General features: G+C 28.0%; 1 long non-coding RNA gene and 1 pseudogene across 2 annotated transcripts; both read right to left on the bottom strand.

The window, feature by feature from the left end:
- Positions 1 to 882: 882 nt before the first annotated feature.
- Positions 883 to 21,151, bottom strand: LOC149059392 (uncharacterized). The gene is made up of 3 exons (XR_016189310.1): positions 20,866 to 21,151; positions 18,386 to 18,440; positions 883 to 1,088 (listed from the first exon to the last, which is right to left on the bottom strand). It is a non-coding gene; the product is annotated as an uncharacterized LOC149059392 (long non-coding RNA).
- Positions 4,232 to 6,270, bottom strand: LOC107164301 (KRAB domain-containing protein 2-like; annotated as a pseudogene). The gene is made up of 4 exons (XR_016189613.1): positions 5,193 to 6,270; positions 4,912 to 5,111; positions 4,564 to 4,783; positions 4,232 to 4,500 (listed from the first exon to the last, which is right to left on the bottom strand). The product of XR_016189613.1 is annotated as a KRAB domain-containing protein 2-like (transcript).
- Positions 21,152 to 23,715: the final 2,564 nt, after the last annotated feature.

Genomic DNA, 23,715 nt, shown 5'->3' with positions numbered 1-23,715 from the left:
AGATCTTACTATACTATACAAGATTTTTAAAAAAATACAAACAATAAATCATTTTATGTAAGTGCTCAAGATATCACACAGAATACTTTGACAATAATATGAATGTACTATTCTAGTGAAAAATTAGTTTATTAAATTTAGATACTTAACATAGTTCAACACTACTTAATACTTTTAAAATTGAAATATCTAATAGCAACGTAACCATCATGCACTAAGAATTAACACAATTCACATATTTGTTTATCGGTCAAAAATTTTACAATATATTGCCATTAAAAATTAAACATAACATGTTATATTATATTGATATGTTAGCGGCAACGTGTATAATATATTTAATATATAAAGTGCCTAGGAATTCTATATAATATCTGGTGATTTTTAAAAAAGTGTATAATAAATTTTTTTTACACACATTTCCTAAATATTCTGTATAATAACTAGGCATTTCATAAAATGACAAACAACAAAATATTGGTAATCTGTAGAATAGTGAAATAATCCAAAAAAATTAATTTCCTTCTATAATAATAAAGACAATTATTAATTTTTTTAGCTCACTAAAAAATATTTATTACAAAGTAGGTATACATTTAATATTACAGAATATATTGCATAAAAATGAAAAAAAAAAAAGACAATTTGTAAATTGTATGGGTAGTTTACTAACATGCAGTTATTAATTATTATTACTATTATATTATTCTATAAAATACAAAAATCTATGTACAACGTAGGTACTTATTAAGAATAAATACAATAATATACTTTTTAAAATTTATTTTAAACTTCGTTAAGACAAAAGACAAAATAAATGTTAATAATAGGATTCTATTATTACAAAAAAAAATATATATAGGTATTTCATATGTTTAAGTTAATAAAAATTGGTTAAATTTATTTATTTCAACTCTGTAAATTAAGATGACATTTTTAATTGCAATGAATTTTATTTTTTAAACACTTACATCTGTTATTTTGACATCTTGTTGAACATGGACATTTAATAAAGCCTTGTCCAGATCCGGTTGCTTCTTGAGTGGCAATAGATCGTAAACCAAATTCTTTTTCGTGGTTTACTTCCTCTAGAGCAACAAAATTTTATTAACAGACTGTAAATTGGGATCTAACATAAAGTTGTTTCAGAACACCTAATGAAAACAAGTACTTCTAATTCTACTTCATTAAATTTATCGATATTACAGATTACTAATGGATTTATATTAGGTGAAGGTACATTGTCAAATATCAATAGGTACTGATAATATGGATTTAATATATTACCTATACATTGTTTGGCATTTCATATAATGCTTAGGTAATTTAAAAATTTTTATAGTTTGCCAGCTGTAGTTAGTGTTATATAGAATTTCTAGACATTTTATAAAATACCAATATTATACACATTGCCGCTAACAGATATATTATATAAACTCTCTTAAGAGGGCGCAACACCCTTGTCTTATAAACACGTAACATAACAAATTTACACTCAACAATTCACGTATTACTCCGTTAACTTAAAAATTAGAGTGAATAGACTATTATGAAACTTGATTGTAAGAACATTATCTGTGTTTTATTGGAAGTATCTTTACGATAATTCAGTTTTTAAGTGAGTATCGTTATGCGCGTATAATAAATTGTAAAATAAAAATACTCATAATTCACCAAAAAACTGAATTATCGTAAAAATACTTCCAACAAAGCACAGGAAATGTTCTTACAATAAATTTCCATAATAGGTCTATTCGTTCTAATTTTTAAGTTAAACGTGAAACTGCTGAACGTAAATTTGCTATGTTACACATTTGTAAGACTGAGACAACAAATACGGGTGTTGCACCCTCTTAAGATTCTTAAAAAAAAAAAAAATACCTACACTGACTTTTATAATTAAAAAATTTTTCATACAGTCATAACTCATAAGTTATATCACACATATACGATTATTGCATTACCTATTTATTACATTTACTAGGTAGTTTTAGTAATTACTAATTATTGATTATTTAAGTACTTGACCTTTTACATAATACTATCATTATATTATAATATATATATATATATATAAATAATATATTTAGTTATATTAATATTTTATTCATGTGAGAAAGTATATTGCAAAATGTAATGATTTATAGCAAATGTTAATATTGTGAACTCATGAGCCGCCACCCGAACATGTTCAGTGAGTCAGATATTACCTTTTGATGAATAAATGAAAAAAAAATTAATATTTATTTCTTATTTGTTACTTTGAATAACTAAAAAGTATTTTTTTTTACGATACTTAAAATTTAATTTATAAAATACTGTGGATTTTTTAACACCAACAAAATATCAAAATCGATTGAGTAGAAGTTACATTTTTTTTTTTTTTAATTGTTAACCTTTGAAATACTCTACTGAGCAATTTTTCTGATGAGTGATAATGTTACATAGCACTCATTGGTTTCAAGCCCACAAATTTGGATACCAATAATATACTATACTATGATATAGTATATAGACGACTAGAGCTAGCGAGTTAAATTAAGTTTAACATTGAACGGATTGACACTCAAAGATTTTGAACAGTACACTAATGGATACATCATAATTCATATTATATTTCGAACTCTGATTGGATAAAATTATAAGAGATATTTAAGCAATCCAGAAACAAATGTAACAATACAATTATCACAATGTATCGTTTATATACCTACCTAATACAACTATACAGTGCGATATAACAAATATGCTCAATCCAGCGTCAATAATGAATCGATTGAAATTCTAATCTTAAATTTTTTTTTTTTTTAATATAGTATGATTATTTCGTTTTTTTTTTATAAATGTTGACGTATACACATATTTATTGAAAGTTGAACGAGTAGAATAGTCTTACAAACAATATTATAGTATTTAATATTTTTACCTCAGAATATTTATATTTTAATATTATTTTTTTTATGTAAAACAAAAATTAATGTGGAGTTTAAAATATGGTTCTTATAGGACGCTACAACCGCATGCGTTGTTTCCGTCTTACAAATGTACAGAACTAATCATTTAAGTGATGGCGTGCAATTTGGATGCACCTTCGCCGCTGTCTCGTAGTCTAAGGACCGATGTTTCTGTTTTTCTATCTGAATTTGATGCAAAAAAAAAGTTCAAATCGCATACCTCTCCTAGAGGGGTCTATCCGAATTGCATGCTATGCACCCACAAATGCATTTATCTTGTTAGATTTAAATATTTGTATATCCGATTAAAATTATTTACCAAATTGTACCTACTATTGTAGTGTATTGTGAAAAGTATCACAAACATACGTATAATATATCGGTCAATTAAATGGATTAATGTCAAAAATAAATTAGATAACATATTTCACGTTCAACGGTATGTTGTGTTATTAATAATAAATTATTAATAACGCTTTGAAATATTGCATATATAGTAAGGAATTTGAAGCCAAAGTGACCTTTAAAGCTCGGTAAATTACAGGAGAACGTCAGCTGGCTAGTCTGCGCTCCACAAACTGTGAGCTTTATTTTATATTGTTATTTTGTATTATACATATTATTTAGCTGTTAGGCCAAAAGGGCTGTATATTTATTATTATATTTTGTTGTGCCAGAAGGGCCACATAGTATAATTACCATTAGTATTATTCTGTTCGGTTACAAGGATCGCATACTATCTTATACTTATATTTGTGTGGTCATAAGGGCCGAGCAATAATACTATGATTTATTCTGTTGGGCCTTAACATATTATACTGTTATTTGTCAGTCACAAGGGCTCTACATTTATAATCAGATGCTTATCCTGTTTAGCCATAATGGCTTGATTTATTATTACCTATTATATTCTGTATATTATTGCGTTGCTGTGTTTTTTTTAAAATATATTTGTAAAAATTATTATTTAATTTGTGTATTATAGGTACAGCAACTCATTTTTACCAGCAATCGCGTTACCATTTTTATTATTAGTCATTGTATATGTTACGGTAAATTATGTTAAATGGAAATTAACGTTATTCGCCGGTTATTAACGTTATTTACCAAATACACAGGTAATTATCGTTATAAACCGGATAATCACGTTAATGACCAAATACACAGGTAATTGTTGTTATAGACCAAATATGCACATGAATCTCAAATACCTACTACAATTTGAAAAATGATGTACCTAGGTATTTTTATAAATAGAAAAAATGCATTACTAGTTTTTATTTGTTTTTACAATTTGCACTCCCATGACATTTACTATTACATAATTTTTCAGCCCCACGGAAGGCACAACGCTTATTATTGCAACCAGTCTTGCAATGGCAACGCTGGACTACCCTTGAGGGCCCGCAACCGAACTATTACTAGCTGCTTCCCTCAGTGTCAATTGTCTATCACCTGCTAATTTTGTCCAAGTCTAATAGATTTTCTTCGCAAGCAGCTATTTCTTGACGAGTGTAATTGTATTTAAGAAAACCATGTTCCGTACCTATAAAATAATTAAAACATTTTTAATTTTAATAATATATTTTTTCATTAAGAATTAACTTACAGAGTTTTTATAAGTCATGTTCAACTTGGGTGACAACTGCCAGTATATTTCGCGGAGAACCACGAGCTCTATCAACGTCCGGTATAGTTACACGTACAGTTGTGCCTATTTCAAGCAGAGGAAACTTTTCTTTAGAAAGTTTCATCATTTTCTCTCCTTGTTTTTCTAAATTTTTTTTTTGAATTTTTACGTGCAATACAAATATTTTCTTGACGATCACCTAAAAAATATTTAAAATAATTTAATAAATTATAAAAATAATTTTTAAATATTTATATTTTAGTTTTATTTGTGTTATATTTAGAATTCGGAAATTTATTGTTAAATAATTAAAAAATATTTAAGTACCAATTTCCGAATTCTTTTCTTCGATTTCTATCATTTCATTTCCGATTTCGTCTTCTTCGGTGATTGGTTCATTATGGTTATTTTTTCTAAATCTTCTTCTGTAATTACTTTTTTTATTTTATCGTTGGGAAGATTAGACGACATTAAACCAATTCTAGCCGTGCAGCCAAACATCGCTTCACATGGCGTTCTACCTATGCCTAATATGTAAATAATAAACATTAAAAAAAAAAACAATTTTTATTAACTATTAATAAAAATAAGTAAAATGTTAATAGTACCTAAAGGAAAAGCTCTATTTTTTTTAAACTGAATAAATCTTAATGCCGATGGCCAATCGGAACTATTATTATCACCCATCCAAGCAGCTAGCATTTCTTGGACGCGTCTCTATTGGCTCGTTCAACTGATCCTTGACTTTGACTATGTCTTGGCTTTCCGTGAACGATTTTGACTTCATTCCACATCATATGAAGTTCATTAATCACCGAATTAACGAATTCTCTCCCGTTATCGGATTGCAATATTGCAGGTGCCCCAAATAACGTATAAATATCGATAAGATTGTAAGCGATTTCTTTAGCGCGTTTTGATTTTAAGGGTTTCAATATTACGTACTTATTCAGATGATCCTGGTAATTCATTATGAAACGATAGTCATTATAATGTTGAGATTGCATGTCTATAAGGTCAACTTGTGCCCGTGAGTTGAAAGTTGACTTTAAAATTGGTTTGGATACTAATCCTTTTCTTGGGTGCACTGCTTTTTTCTGACATTGAACACATAATTTTAAATAAACCATAACTGTTTCGTTTGTTATATTGCAATATTTATTTTTCAGTTCTGCCATCATACGATTTCGTCCTCCATGGCCGATGGCAGAATGTGTTTCGTGAAGAATATCAAACAGTTCTTCAATTTTAACGTAATACATACAACATTTTTTTCGTCAACTGGTCTAATAAGGTGTTCTTTTCCATTTATTTTTAAAATATCGTACTTACGTACTACACGACAGTCCTTCATTGTTTTAGCTTCGCCAACAGTTTTTAAACACAGTTTTGATCTTTTAACTTGTTCAATAACATCATTGTAGTCTTTAGTAGACAAAAATGAGTTATTGTCATCTCGTTTGCTTGTAAGAATATTTTTCATTTTTTCGTTGAAAGTTGTGCGAACAGTCTGAATATCGATAGCCATTTTAAATAAGTGGTAAATACGACGACAGTTGTACACATACTAAAGTAATAATCTGTATAAATTTTCGTTAGACATGATATTTTCAAATGTAATCTCCACGGCTATACCGATGTTATAATATGTATAGTAATTGTAAACTGTATAGGCCCAGTGTCCACTTTATCTGTGGCCGATAAAGTTTTATTGATTTACCCAATTAGTACCACAATTAGTTTAGCGATCACTTTATCTTTGCTTGTTGGACATTATTTTAAAATAAAATCAACAATTCCCAAATCATACGGTTATTAACGTTATTCACTAGAAAATAACGATAATTCCCACATTCGTAGGTAAATAACGTTAATAACCGGCAAATAACGTTAATTGCCGATATAACATCATTTACCGTAACATATACACACCTACGATCATACACATTTAGACACAGTTACACAACACGCACTACATAGCTCGACAGTATTTGTCCGGCGTTCCCAACCAGTGCTGTTCGAGCTATTACATCACTACACACCCTGCTAGTCCTTCATATTATTAAGACTTAGGTGTTAGGGGTGAACAATCAGGTGTCCGGGGTGCGTGTATTATTATAATTGCTCCTGACCCGTACAGTATCCACTCGGCTATAAAATAGGTTTCATATTATACTATTGATTCGTTGCAAGACACATTATATTTAGATCCAATAACATTCAATATAGGTACTCAATGATAATAAAAATTAACCAAAAAAGCTTTGAATTCGCTATCAAAAATAAGTGAAATAAATAGAGTTTTTTTAGTTGAGCAATTGAAGTTTTAGCAACTAGATAGCAGTCCTTCATATACATTAAATAAACTAAATATACCAACTCTGAATGAATAAAATTCTGTTTCTGAAGAGTTAATAACAAAAAAATAAAAATAAATTTAAATTTAATACCTTTTGAAAATTATTGTAAGCAATGTATAGTGTGTTTGAAAATTTTTAAAAGATTTTAATTTACATAATAGATCCTATACTGAACATTATAAAACCTTCCTAACCTAAAATTCTCAAAACCTATTTGAGATAAGTATATGTCAATCGTGCCAGAAATCAAAGGTACCTAAGGAAAACAAATTTTGATGTCCAAAAAGGTAATACATCAACTGCGATGGACGATATTGTCATATTAAGGTTCAAAAAAGGTTATATATTAATTGCACCGGCAATATTGCGCTGGAGTACGAATAATTGTTATGATATCGTTTTTTCAACATTTGTGCATAAACGTTTTCTATCTAGGTACATGTGATAAAATTACCAATAAATTTGTCAAAACGGAATATCCATCAAGATATATTATATTATATCAATATAATATTATATGAATATATTCAATAAATTATTGTATAATAATTAGAGAGCCAACTTAACTTTAATGCCCTAAAAAAAAAATAAAAATGTTTTTAAATTAATAATGTCAAGTATAAAAATAATATGTATTTTAATATTTTAATTTTTTACGGTTTTTGATAGTGACTTAAATGTTAACTTATACACCTATTATTAAAATTCAATAAAATAACATATCTAAAAATATTCACATTTTCCTGGTGTAATCGATGTATATATATCTAATTAATTTGTGGTAAATTTACTGGCGCAAATGATGTATGAACTTCAGGTAGTATAGTAAAATCGGTGCATTTGGCGAACAGTGTTTGAGATCACTAATGGGACAAAATCTCTTAGAATCCTTAACACTATTAAATTGAGAATCGATTATAATATGTGATTACGATTACGTAGACTATACCAAATACCTCAAATGAATTATAAATTATAAAAATGTTATAATTTTTATTTACACAGTAAAAGTATTCATTTATATTGTATTCATATTTATGATTTCCTTTTTAATGTTTTATAAAATATACAATAACTAAGATGAATTTGGTTTTGTTCTAAAATTGCATAAGATTAATAATTAAATTAAGAAAATTAACTTATCTGGTTATTACACCAGTGCTGTTGTTGTTATCAAACGAAGGATAACACGAATTTTCACCACCAAGTATACAAAATATTATGTATCCTAACGTGTTGAAGTTTGCCAGTTTCCCCGGGGCCTGTAATGGAAGATTATTTGGCAGGTCCCACTGGTAAGCAATAATTTCAACCCAATTGCCGTTTTAATGGGATGGCTGGTTGGTAAATTAATTTCAAATTAATATCGCACTCATAATTTCCATATTATGTTCCAGACGGGGTTAGTGCAAGAATTTGTAGAGTTGTGTTCGACGAAAAACGGTGCCTGCATTAATGACAAAAAATGCGCACAGCAATTACTTAAAAATTATATTAAAAATTACATAAACAAAACACTACTGGTATTAAGAAATATGAGTGTACTATACGGTTGTATAAAATTGTATTATTCGAGGTAGGTATATAGTATAAAATATAAAATAATTAGTTCAAATTATTATCAAATTTAAGAATATGATTGACTATTATGACTAAATTACTTTGAATTAGAATATTGTTTAAAGTCACTAATTATATCATCAGAACGGCGCTAAAAGAGAATGACGGTGAGGACTTTAATCCCGTCTAAAAATGGTATACCTTCCACACCAGCCCATTCACTGAAAAATGTGACATAACGCACAATAAGTTATTAGGTATTATAATAGTTAATGCAGATATTAATTTTATCAAAGCTAATTTTTAAATAACGATTATTGTAATGAAACAATTTCAATAAAACATATTATGTGATTTGAGAAACAAATACTGAATATTTTCTCAGTTTATTGCTGCATTATTTTTATTATAATACAGGGTGTCCCGTGAGGATTTACCGATTGCGATATCTCTCGAAATAATGGTGATATCGAAATTCTGGTTTGGGAATAAAGCTCACAGGAATAAGAACTACAATTGTTTCATATTTTAATGTATTTTAATGTTTTGGTAAAAAAGTTAAAAAAAATATTTTTATGTACCTATTTAATTATTTCCAAAAAAATTAAAGATGGCCATTTTGTAGAGTTTATTTTTTTTGAAAATATTAACGTTTCAAAATTTTATTTTCAATAATTTTCTGATTTTTAATTTTTTTTTTTTAGTTTCGAGAAAAATTTTGAATTATTTAACACCATAATGTTATCAAACATGTGATCCACCGCGCCGCGCGCATTCCCATACTCTCAGTGTTTCTAATAAAATAAAATTTTGAAACGTCAATATTTTCAGAAAAATAAACACTAAAAAATTGCTATCTTTAATTTTTTTGGAAATAATTAAATAAAAAAATGTATTTTGTAAATTTTTTACAAAAACATTAAAATACATTTTAAAACGAAATAGTTGTAGTTCTTATCCCTGTGAATCTTATTATGAAACCAGAATTTTGATATCTCCATTATTTCGTGAGATATCGCAATCGGTAAATCCACGTGGGAGACCCTGTATACTAAGTGTATTAAATGGTGTATGAGAATAAATAAACGTAGATCTCAAATCGTTGTCAAAACTCCCGTCATGAAACGATTCATATGTCATGAAACAAAAGTTAATAGAAGCGTAACCATTTAGTCATAAATTGTATGTTATGAAAGTAAAATAAAATATTCGATTTCGTAAATAATTGTTAATGTAGTCGTTTAGAGTTTGTAAAGTTTATTTCCACAAAAAAGCAAAAATAATATACCTATATAGGTGGGATTATCAAAACATTGTTAATGAATCAACAGTTCAAATTCATAATGTGTGCTTCACAACTGAAACTACCTGTATGTTAAAATGAATACTTAAAATTATTTATTAATCACGGTAATTTTTTAAAAAGCATAGCTCCCGTAAACAAATGGTTTTGGCTCCACTCAGCACCTCCTGAAAAAAAAGAAGTACCTTGCATGTAATCACAACTTATAGCATGATTTACTCTAAAAAAAAATGTTTATATTATTGCATGCAGTTGGTAAAATGATTTCTGAAATTTTTAAGCCATTTAAAAATTAGTCATATAGGAGACAATAGTTTTATAACTTGTCACCTGTGTTTGATTTACAAAAATTTAAGGTTCTGCAAAAATCTGTAGGTGCATAAGTATAATATGCAGTATAATACTGCAGAACAAGAAAAAAAAATTAATTACCGTATTTTAATATCTAACAGAATCTATCGACTTCGGTCTCGACCTAAACCAGAACGAAAAGATCTGTAAATTATTAAAATTATCGTTAGAATGCAATATGCCAACCATAATTATTGTAAATAATATAAGATGATATCATGTTAAATAATAGACTTTGCTGTTGAGATTGTATTTGTGATAAATGAAAAAAAAAAAAATTAAAATAATCGATCTGTACCAGCATTCGCCACAAAAATTGACATCTACACAAACATACCCGCAGGCCACATCACAAAGACAATTAACTAACAAATAATTACAGTAAACAATATTTTTAATATCTAAAAAAAATCATTTTTACTATGCCAATAAAAAAAACATGTTTTTATATCTCAACGGACGAAAAATTATTGTTATTGTAATTGCTCCGTCATAATTATTGTAGATAAATACGGTACATTTTAAATATGCGTTCGATTGTTCGTTATGTGTATATTTTTAATTATTATAAACATTTAAAAATTGATTATTTTCCTTGGTGGAGTGAGAGGTTAGTTTATTTTTATGCCATTGGATATGTATAATGTAGTATAATATTCCAAAAAATAACTTGACAGTTAAATATTAATTACTTTTATGTTTAATTCTCTGATTATACCACTGGCATAGCTCACGGGGATAAGATAACCACATTTAAATATTAGTTTATTGAGGAGCATGTTTCCATAATTGTAATATTTATACGAAATATTTTTATGATTCAATAAATTTAAAAAAAAAAATTGGTGTTTACAATTATAGTAATTATTAGACCATGTCACAATCTGATTGCAATTTATACAGGTAGGTATACATTTTGGTCGTTTTAATAACTTTATCAAATATATAAGGAACTAGTGATTATGACGAGTTTTATCAAACTAATCGCGACGGGTGGGTGAATAACAATATTTATTGTTAAATGTTAATTCATTTTGATTTTGATAACTGTTCATATTATTGTATAATTTTCTGGTTTATAAAATTATAAATACACGTCTACATTCACAAAATCAACGAACTTTTGATGTATCAACTATGTACCTGTATTATTATTTGTTGCCCAAATAATATATCTATAATATTTAATAGACTCGGAAAGAAAAAAAATCTACAAATTATCTTCTAACAAAAATTTTCGGTTCTGGTTACGTTCTTAAAAAAATCAAAAAATGATTTCGGTAAGATTCCGGTTCCGATATTAGATTGCAAATAAAATAAGAATATTTTAAATTCGATTCCACGCCCTAGTTCCACTTTCCACATATGTGAACTAACACTATGATAAATGTTTAATTTCGTTTCGTTGAAAGCCAATAGCGATAAATTTTATAAATGGATTAGTTTTCGGAGTCAAGACAAATTTATCGTGCCTAAAGTTCATTCAAAGACCAAATAAGTACTTATAGGCAAGCAGGTGCCATTATTGTATATTTTTATTTGACAAAGTGAGTTCAAATGCTCATTGCTATTATTCATTAAACAATTAACTAATTCAAATTCTTAGGGGTTCTTAGAAACGTCATTGAAATATTTATTACATAGCTAGTACATTACATAAAAGACATGAAATTCATATAAACATACTTAAACAAGTTTCAAAATACATGAATTACTTATATAAATTTCTAAATTCATGATTATTTTATATTTTATAATTGCTAATTAAATATATTTATAACCAGAGTTATGACCCTACTATAATAATCTATGAGTTAAAACCTTATATTTTTAAATCCTTAGTACAATAGTATTATTATATTTTATAATTTAAGGCTAATTTAATATCATATTTTTATATTAATATAAAAATATTATATTATAATATACTAGTATTATCAATTATCATTATAATTTATAAACATCAAAGAAAAACATAATCATGAACAGATAATCACTTATCACCTATGAATTCAGTGTGACCATCTAGTGATGATTTTGTCAAACATACCAAAAACAAAAATAAAAATATTATATTTTTCAATATTTCAAAGTAAATACTTAAAGTAAATATAATTCAACAGTCATAACCTACTTGTATCAATACAAAACACTATTTAAGCAGTTAAAAATCCAAGTTTAGGTTAGGTAAATAATTACAATAATACAATTTTTATGTATGATGAAAAAAACAAAATTTGAATAAATTCATTAATAAAGGTGGTCAACATCATGCTTGATAAATAATTCTGTGTCTCTGTACGTACTATAAACATTTAGAAACATATACAATTAGTTTACGAAATACTGAGTGACACAATGTTTCACTAAACAAACTTATATTAGTGAAGTACTCGGGTGAACTCTCACAAAAAAACAAAAGTTAAAACCGAAAAGGAAAAGTCATAATAATTTTCTTTGAATTGGTAACACGATGATCCCTGCACACAAATACTTGATGGGAAAAATCAAACTTCAATATGCGCAATATAAAAATACGATTACAGTTTTACTCTATTCAGATATTTTCATCGAGACTGAAACTTAATTCCTTCCTTAATTCCATTTTATAGAGTCAAAAGAATGATCTCAGAATAAATAACAATTTAATTTGACGTCAATTAAATGTCGAACATAAAGTAAGCTAACAAAAATAATCCGATTGTTTATTCTCAAAAATAATATTTTAATAAGAGTCTCGAGTGCAATATTCTTCGTAATCTAACCTTAGCAAGATGTCTCACCGATGTGGTCTGCCAATCTCTTTCGCCCACCTTTTGACAAAACTTTACAACTTACTTGCATATAACTATAATAAATATTTAAGAGGAGATTAATAATTTAACTTTTAAAATATTAAATTGGTTACGAGTAATTTTCAAACCTCGAGAAAACAAAAACTTTTCATATCAAGCTTATTTGTATAATATACTTTATACTTATACCTAAGCAGTAAAAATATAATATTACATGCATGTATTAAATACGAATATTTTCATAATAAGCGAGTGATTTGGAGTTTGATTAGCGTAGGTACAATTAATATTGGATTACTAGTGTGATGTCGCCTTAATAAATAAGTATTTAGATTTTTCAATTTTAAATATTCCAATTGATTATTTCACCCTTCATGATATATATCAATGGAATTATGAAGAATGTTTTATTTTTATTTTTTATTTAAATCTTATTTGATAATTGGTTATACATCGTTATAGTAATTATTATTGTTTAGACTACACTAATACACAAAAATTAAAATCAACAATGAATGACTTATAAATAAAAGTTTACGAAGTACTATGTTAATGGTTTTAAGTTAGGTGTATAAATGGTAAGTATGATCATATTATTATCGACTAGTTTATCAGTTATCAATTAATAATTTATTAGTATTCGACACAATAAATCAAACTTTAAAATGTTTCTCTTTCCGTAAGTTAATGATAGCTTTTGTATATAATTCACAATTTAAAAAAAATTGTTTTCATATAAATTCAAATTTCATGAAACATTCATGAAATATTAAACCTAAATAGTTAGATTTATGGTAGGTAGCTATATTATTAGCATTTGGTCTGAATACAAACATTGTTGATACAAATGTGAAATTATTTCAGTTGGTTTTACCATAGGTGTTTGATTAAAATAATAACTGACCATTCGATCAGCAATAGACGCATAAATGAAATAATATGAAACTTGTATAATGGTTACTGCAGATAGTTCAATCAATAGTATGACACTATGACATGACTTAACTATTGATACGAGTACATAACTTTGGCATTGTGCGTGGCTCAGATCAGAGGAGATCGTATTTGGGCATGCACAATTCGTCATATTATAGCAGTTGTAGTTAAAGTTCTACACATGTTTTATGATAAACTTACACAAAACGCCTTAAAAATTTGGAATCGGAGCTTCTTTGTACTAAATAAGTAAATTTTAATCGATAAATGATTTGTGCATTGTCATTGATATTCTTCGTTTCGCAGTGTTTATTATTTGAATTTTTAAAACAGGAATATTTACTTCTATTATGCGTATATTAATCTTATTTTTCGTATTTTGCACATGGTTAGATAATATTATTAAGAACTCGAGCGCGTACATTTTCTGTATTTAATTTAAACATATTATAATACTATGGTACCTAAAATAAATTGTAAAATTTCGTATTGATTTTTCCTAACAATGTCTGGAACATATTATTCTATCAATACATCCAAAAGATAAAGGTAATGATATTATGCATTATTCATCTGTTAGAAACTTAAAAAGACGAGCGAAAGCTTTGTAAAAAAAAAAAAAAACAAAAAAAGTGTTCCAACAATAAACTATTAAAAACTAAAATATTATTATTGAAAGTAATCCGGCAATTGTCATGACCATATAACTTAGCATTGTTTAAGTATTTTCAGCTACGGGAGGTTGTAGGAAATGTTTTGTTTTTCTTGAGTTCACCATCTAGATCTAAGACGACAAACAAATGGCAAACGAACATTGAAAGTTTTTTTAAACAAAAAAAAAAAATATTTAATTGTCAAATAGTGTCGTTGATCGATCGGTGTCCAGACAAATCGCCTTGCCATAAATTCATAATAATATTATGAATGTATATTTTTTAAATTTTTCATTAATCTTCGTAAAATTATTTTGCTGCCCACATTTGATGAATATTTATTATTTAACCACTTTTTATGTGAGACGACACTTTAGGTTTGGTGTTTTGTTTGTGTTGGTGTGTGATGATGGAGGGGAGGGATAAACTTTTTTAGCTTGGAATTCAACGTGTGGTTTATCATACATATTATACATATGTATGCCACAATGACTTGTTTAACTCAAGCCATGTCATATAATCTTAATTAATTCTCCATATAGCGTTTTACACGTATTTTTGTCGAAGCGTATCGAAACAAGATGTAGGTGCCTAATTAAATTTTGAATGTGGGGAATTGTATAATAATTACATTAATTGAAGGGTCCAGTGCAACAACCTGGTATGTCCACTTTTTCAAAAAAAAATTTTATCGTGGTTTCTTTATGAGGAAATAAATGTATACAATTCGGTGTAACAAACCGGTATGTCCGATTATCAGTTACGGAGATATAAGCAAAATGGACTTACCAGGTTATTTCATTTCAGAGCAAGAACCTGGTATGTCCGGACATACAAGGTTTTTGCTCCGAAACTAATTATGTTGGTTATACTGATAAATGATAAAAATCAATTTTATGAGCAAGAACCTGGTAAGTCCATAAATTTATCCTATTATAAGGTCATAACTTTTTTTGTGTTATTATAATTGTAATTTTAATTCATATTATTGATTCATAATAATGAATGCTATATGTATTTAAAATAAATATAAAAAATACCACACATATTAACGATATAATAAATTGTATATCTTACTAAAAATGATAAAAACCAAATTTCAGAGCAAGAAACCTGGTAAGTCCATAAATTTATCTTATTTATAGGTCGCAACATTTTTTGTGTTAATATAATTATAATTTGAATACATAATATCAATAAAGAAAAAGGAATGCTAAATGTTTTCTATATAAACATAAAATGTATGACAAATATTAAAGAATTTAAATGTTTTTTTCTTCTCCTGAACAATTTCTAAAAGTAGACATACCAGGTTGTTGCACTGGACCCTTCAATTCATCTGTGACGAAGGAAAATATTTGAAGCAAAAGCTCCAGCTTAAATTTCGGTTGGTGTTCTGGAGACTGGATATCCTCTCGCATATTATTTAAATTTTAAAACTTAAGAGTATAAGTACATAATAGACAAATCTTTTTAATATGAAAATATTATTATTTTTATTTATTTTATGTAGTGGGCCTCAGTTGGAAGTGAGTGGTTGGTGGTGGGTGATGATGGGTTTGATAATATGAACTATTGTCGCTCATAAGTTAATGCAGTTTGGCACGCTCGTGAATTAGTCGATACGTTCCCCTCATCGTTTACGTATCCTACAAGGGATTATCTTTTCCATACCACCGTGATACACAAACAGTGGCCCAATTCTTGGTCGATTAAGAAATAATCCATCACCGTGAATATACTTTTTGTATGCCAAGTAAGAAATGTTGTTTTAAATTAAACCACGCTTACCACGTTTATAGTAGTACAACAATACTATATAATATATATAACGCTTTCCGTTTAAGTTGAAAATATAAAAAACAAAATAAAAATATTTATGACTGCGCCAGCGCGGTGGTCATATTTAGTTCATAATAATAATATGTTACCTACTCGTAATAATAACAACATACCAAAGGCGAAACCTACCCTCCCCCCAAACATACACAACAAAACCACAAACATATAATATGCGCCGTGAGGGTGTATTATTATTATCGTGACCAACACTCGCAGCTCGTAGTTAGATGCAAAAACAATAATCATCCCCTGGAGCCAACCGAGAAATGTGCCACTCGAGATACCAATAGGGAGGAAAATGACCACATGAATCGCGCACATATTCACACACACACACACACACACACACACACACACACACACACACACACACACACACACACACACACACACACACACACACACACACACACACACACACACACACACACACACACACACACACACACACACACACACACACACACACACACACACACACACACACACACACACACACACACACACACAAATATCTCAAAATGAAATACTATATATAATTATTATATATATTATATAAAATCATAAAATATATTATAAATTGTAAACATTTATTAATTTATTAAAATATAATATATTTTAATAAATTAATAGTATATTATACTTCGTGTGAGCGTTACGTCTTCAAGATTATAATGTATTTTATTGTGTGTGGCACTGGCACATCCAAATAATTAAACGAAAAATATATAATCTTATTGTACCAACTAAAACCGACTTTGCAACCCAACAGCGTAAATTCTACTTGGCATTCTCGCTTTATTTAAGCGTACACATTGTTTTTATTTGTAGTGATGTATAGTAATCAACCACCTTAACCGCGGGTAATAAATGTGTGTACCCAATAATAAACAGTCACTAACGCCCCCTGAGACAATCCACCATGTCATTCTCCTCAACTACGGTGATAAGTTATATTATCGTAATTTTTTTTTTTTAATATTACCTATATTGTATTATTATAAAAACAAATCAAGTATAAACGTGACCGTGAGACCTCCTTACACCTCTATCTGCTACCAATAGCGTATGTGCCAACTAATTTACTGAAATAATTAATATGTTCAATAATAAAAAACAATTTATTTTGCCCTCTCGGTATTTTGAACTACTCAACAATTCGAACTCTCGGTAGTTCGAAGTTTTTCAATCGTTCCGTCAACATCGAATTATCGAGAATCTACTGTATTTTTATTTTATTTATCTCGCTGTAGCTTTCTAAGTCTTCTAAGCTATGCTTTTAATATTTAATTTACAAATATCCATTATTTCGATAATAATTAAAATGAATAAATATTTAATAATTTGGAACGTAAATATTTTTAGATATAAAATTAAATGATTTAATCTTAAGAAAAAAACATTAAGAGAGTGGACATTAAATTAAAAATTTAAAATGATTTTTATTCTTTAAAGATTAAATTTAACATTATTTTTATAGCTATTATTGCAGAAAATATACAGAAACCTTACCATATATTTGGTCCGTTTAAGTTTATTTTGTTATTCGTTTATTAGTCAATTGACTTAATTAACAGGAAAACTAAATTGTAATTACTGCAAATCTAATGAAAGACATTTAACAGGTAATTAATACTTGATAGTGTAAGGTCTCTGTCTAGAACAATAACTAGGTAATACATTATAATTTCACTAATTAATATTGCCGAAAAAAATGCATTAAGTAATATAACGATTACATAATCAGAATAAGAAGTAATAGTTAATTTTCTGTTGGCATGGTATAATATTATGTTGGCAGGTACCAAAAATATGCTGTAAATTCGTACCCCAAAGTTACGTCACATATAATATTACATACTATCATATAAATGTTCTATACTTAATATTAAAATTCCTAATGTACAATTAATAGAGTGTAAATTTGAGCGGATGAGTTTTCGAAAAAGTTGTTAAATTGTAAAATTCAATATTATTGAACTCTCAATATACGACACTTACCAGTTCAGAGCATAAGTTGTTTGACAGCATACAATATCTGATCCCAATATAAATCCTAAAACACGAAAACAATATTTATTACATTTTATAATATTTCCTTGGCTTAAATAAGAGAAATAGTTTTCTCATTCAAAATATGTATTCCTATTAGTATGTTAAAGAATCGACTCAGATTTTTTATTTTTTTAATAACTTTAAAATAATATATCAAATTTTCATGCATAACTTATACATAACAATAAAATATATGTTGTATAATAAGAATTATAGACCATTTTATTGTATGATACAAATATAATAGGTATACAACTGTTTTACGATTGAACAGTATGTAGTGGAAAGACCCGACGAAAAAAAATTGATTTCATTTAAGTATATGACAAAAAATATATTATTTATATTTTATTCGAAATTGTAATGCTAATCGATAATTTAAGTAATATATTTACTATTTAGGCCAGTAAACTTCCAAAAAGAATATTTAAAAAAAGTTATTACGTTTCAAATTAATTAACTCCAAAAATTTACCTATTAATATAAGATTAGAGTCTACGTTTTTTAAATAAATTATTTAACTCTCAAAATTCGTTAACAGTTAGATTCAAAAATTCGCTATTTTGAATTTATTCCAAAAGAAAATAAAATACACTTTTTTTTATTATATATATTGAAAAAAAAATGTATAGCATCTAGTGGTACTTATATAGAGCAAGCGCCTATAAAAGTTATTTCATTTTTCAGGTCTTTCTTTTACATCCTGTATTATACTGTTACACAGAATCTCAAGTATATATGTATACATGCGTAAACTATAATGTTGATATTATACAATATACATACTACGCATTTTCTGAAATTGGATAGTGTCGCTATGACAGGACATACTGCACTTAATATTTTCTTAATAATATGCAACTGAAATCCCTATTCCTAATATTATAAATGTATAACCCGTCGGTTAGCATTAGGTACATCCTCTACTGTGCGTTGAACCGTTTACAGAGTTATTAGTAATGTAAATACATTAATAAACATTTATTGTGTTACACACAAATTATATTATGCACAGATTACATACAAAAAATATACATACAAGGAGGTTTAAACGTTAAAAACAATCTATTTCAAAGTATCTCATAAATGTCTACCCTTCTATGTTTTTCTCAAAACTTTAATAATATTATTATTGCTAATAATTGCTGCCGAAAAACTTTTGCTAAGTATAAAACCTAAAATAAAAATGCATATGAAAAAAATAGTTAGGTACCTACACAAGTCACCTTCATTATTATCGAAAGCATCTAATATTCCATTCATTACGAAACGTTATATTTTATATTCTTGAAAACATAAGAACTATTTAACTGCGACGGTGTCGTAATTGCATATTATTAGGTATCGTCTTTGTAAATTAATATTCTATCGAAACTTATAAGCTCAACAAGAAAGCTTTATATTTGAAGCTTAATAACGTTAAACTATAATATTGAAATTATGGAAGAGTATTATGAAAATAATACATTAAGGGTAACAGGAAGACACTGACAAATGAAATAACTTTTTTTCTAATTTATATTTAAACATTTTTTTGTTCTATACAATTCATTGACACGTGTGCTACACGTATAGAATAATATTTTTTACTTTTATTTTTTAATTTCAAAATAGCCAATTGAATGTAGGTATGTCCTATTATTATCGTATTGATTTATAAAATGATTTAATAAACTGATTTATTTTTTGTACGACTCATTAATCAGAAAAATTATAACTTTTATTAGTAGAACATTAGTAGGGATGTTTAAATGATATATGAAAATAGCATTTCAAACCATTAGTTTATTACAGTTATACGTGGAGGTTGAATTTATAATCTCTTAAAATCTTTAAGACGTTATGGTTTTTAAAATAAAACACATCTATAATTATTATGGTAACTCGCTTAGTGCTGTGTATTGTATTTGTTGATGAATTGTCGAAATTACAATGTCCATGGAGATGAAGAAATAAAATTATAGGTTATACCAGATATAAAAGGTTATATCATAATCATTTTATATGAAAAAATATTCAAAAATTATTCAAAAAATGTTTACCTTTTTTCTACATTCCCTAATATTCTTAAGTTTAAAATAATAATTTTTTAATCAAATACTTAATTTTTGTATGAATTCTGTGTTTCGTGTACCTATCGTATATATTATATCGTGTTTCTTATAAAATGCATAGACTACAAATATATATTATATGAAATCATAATAATTGACCTCTTGAGCGTAGTATCCTTCGACCATAATCACATTCAGATCATTTAAACTTTAAATTATTATAAATTATTAGACCGCGATTCGATTATTACACTTCAAAGTACTTGACTAATTTCATTTTCAAAATTATAACTATAAAAAAGGTAATTTGTATAGAAAAGAATGTATGTATGATAATAATTTTTAAATAACAATAAAATAATAGTGTCTTACGTTAAATGGATCGTTGCATACTATTTCCCTTCCAAAAATTATGATTTATCGCTTCCTTATAATATCCTCATTCCAAATCAGAAGGATAATTGACACTAGTTTTCTCCGATGATGAGTTAGTTCATAACTACATACGAGTTTCCTCCTGAGAATTTTCACGCTTTAGTTGTCTCTTGTATTGTATTAAGAAGTGCTTCATAAACTTCGTTATAATACAATATGTACGTACAAACATAATATGTTACAAATATAACACTCAAGTTTACAGTAATGTGATTTATGTTTGATAAATCTATAATAATAAAATAGATATAATAGATATTGTAATACCATTATAGATATTTTATCACACTAAAATACATACAATATATTTTGTTTTTCCTGATGTTTAAGGCATTTTCAACCATTATTTTTGTATAAGTGCAATATAAATTTTATTTTTTAAATTTAAATCAAGTAACAAATTACATTTTTTTTTTTATTAAGTCATTAGATAATAATAGGTATTATAAATAATATATTTTATTATATCATAGCTTAAAAATATTAGACTTAGGTATAATACGAAACTAATATACAGCTATAAAAATAATAACATAATAAGTCAACATAAAACAACCTCTTAAGTCAATAAAAAAAATATATTGTAATGTTATAATTTTAGTTAGCAAAAATATTGTTTGTTACAAACTTATAACATTGCGTTAAGCTATAAAGGGAAAGTGGCGGGTATAGTGATGACGACGTTTTCCACAAACCGTTTTGTCAATAACAATAATTTACCCTTTATTTGGATCAGTAATTATTTAACAAATGTGCTTACGTGCAGTTGCATGCTGTATAAGATCAGTACAGAACTGACCGAATCACCGAAAGCCAGTGGCTTAATTTCGAATTAGTTTTGGGCTGGGATATAAGTTAATACTATCGTCCTAGAGGGGGGTCAATATCCCCCACACCACCCTTGACCATTAAATTTCATAAATCATAGCATCATATTAATTTGTTATTATAAATTAAATGAGGTAAATGGTAAAATAATGGTTTTCTAAGTTCTGTTTTAACTATGAGATGTACAATTTTCTTATCATATATTATAAATTTTAAGGCAGGTATCGTAGTTTTAAACAAGTAAAACAATATAAAAATACTTAGGTATGGTAATGTCTATGAATTCTTATTTCTTATTTTAAAACCTTAAAATCTTTTAAAACCAAGTTCTTACACAAATTTAATTATGGTTATTGAAAAATAATCTCATACCACCACCTTAATGATGCCACTGCCGACTGGTAAACTCATACCAACCAGTTCGTTGTAGATTAGAACAACATATTATTTTTGTGCTATAATATTATTTCTATTTTGGGTGAAAATAAAATGATATAGGTACTATATTTTCCTGAAAATCATACCTATATCCATGCAGAACGATATTATTGTAACAATATATTTCAAAAATTGGATACGTGATCGATTACATTGGGTTATCGGGGGTTAAATATGTTAGGTATTGGCCTCTTTAAATTTTCTGGAAACTTAGTCATATATTTTGATTATATAGAAATGTTCCAATATAATATTATAATAGTATAATATCTAGTATATGTAAATAAGGATTTTTATTGAATAAAAATGGAAAGTGGATGTAAATGGTTAAGAATTATTTTTATTTTTTTGGTAGAAAATGGACATTGGAGAAAAATGGTATCTCGTTTTTGGAGGAAAATGGCCATTTAGTTCATTATTAGCTATAAAATGTTTTGAGGGGGAGGGGTTGAAAAGGGAGATTTTATAGTTTCAATTTTCTTACATTTAAAACGATCGTTTTTGGGACATGATTTTTTCGTTTTACATTTGTCGGTCTACAGCCCACCTACCAATTGACTAAAATAATAGATCCATCGATATCGACAAGTATATACACACGCACGTGGTGATACTTTTCCACTTTCACAATACTATATCATTATGCACACCCACCCACATCCACACGCGAGCTACTGTCGGTAGACCGACAATATTATTATTTTAATTTTCTAACATTTACAACTATAGTTTTTGAACTCATTTTGTAGTTCCTCGAAAATTGTGGTCCATCAGTCTTCAACTGATTTAAAAGCCAACCTTTATCGAAAAGTACACATACATATTATGGTGATAATTTGCACTTCTCACAATACTAGATCATTGTGACAAAACATGCTAACCACTAGACGGTCTAAATATAACTTTTTTTAATAATTATAATTTTTCAATTATAATTTTTCAGTATTTATAAAATCACGATTTTTGGGCACCTTTTTACGTTTTTTGATAACTCTTGATCAATCAACAACTGACTCACCGACTAACCAAACGACTTGACCGTGCCGTATCGATGAGTATACACGCATGATGATACTTTGCCCCCCTCACGATACTATATCATTATGCACACACACACACACACGCACACACATACAAGCAAACACCTACATGTCGACGTTTAAGTACACACACGCGAGCCGCTAGACGGTAGTGCTGAGGGATATACGTAAAAATCGTACGGCAGCGATCCACCCCGCCACCGTTGTCCACACCACCGTCGAACTTGTATACAGCCCGCGCTCCCACCGCAAAACCACCGCCGCCTCACACCACCAACTCCGCCGCCATCCCGGCTCGCCTGCGTCCGCGTCTACGCCTCGACTGCCCTCCCACCCAGTCGCTTACCTCGACTACCCCCGACCGAACGTCTCCCCCCCGGTGGTGGTACCGAGGCGGATAGCTGACCCAGTTTTCGTGGCGTGACGCTTACGCGCGCGCGCGTGCCTCCCAGGGCCCCCTCCACCCCCTGGGGTACGGCGA

This window comes from Diuraphis noxia, unplaced genomic scaffold (assembly GCF_037042655.1).
Source record: "Diuraphis noxia isolate RWA-SAM2 unplaced genomic scaffold, SU_Dnox_SAM2 contig0001, whole genome shotgun sequence".
In the NCBI taxonomy this organism is placed as follows: Eukaryota; Metazoa; Arthropoda; class Insecta; order Hemiptera; family Aphididae; genus Diuraphis; species Diuraphis noxia.
The sequence above is the reverse complement of the archived record's forward strand: the minus strand, read 5'-3'. Positions and strand labels throughout refer to the sequence as shown.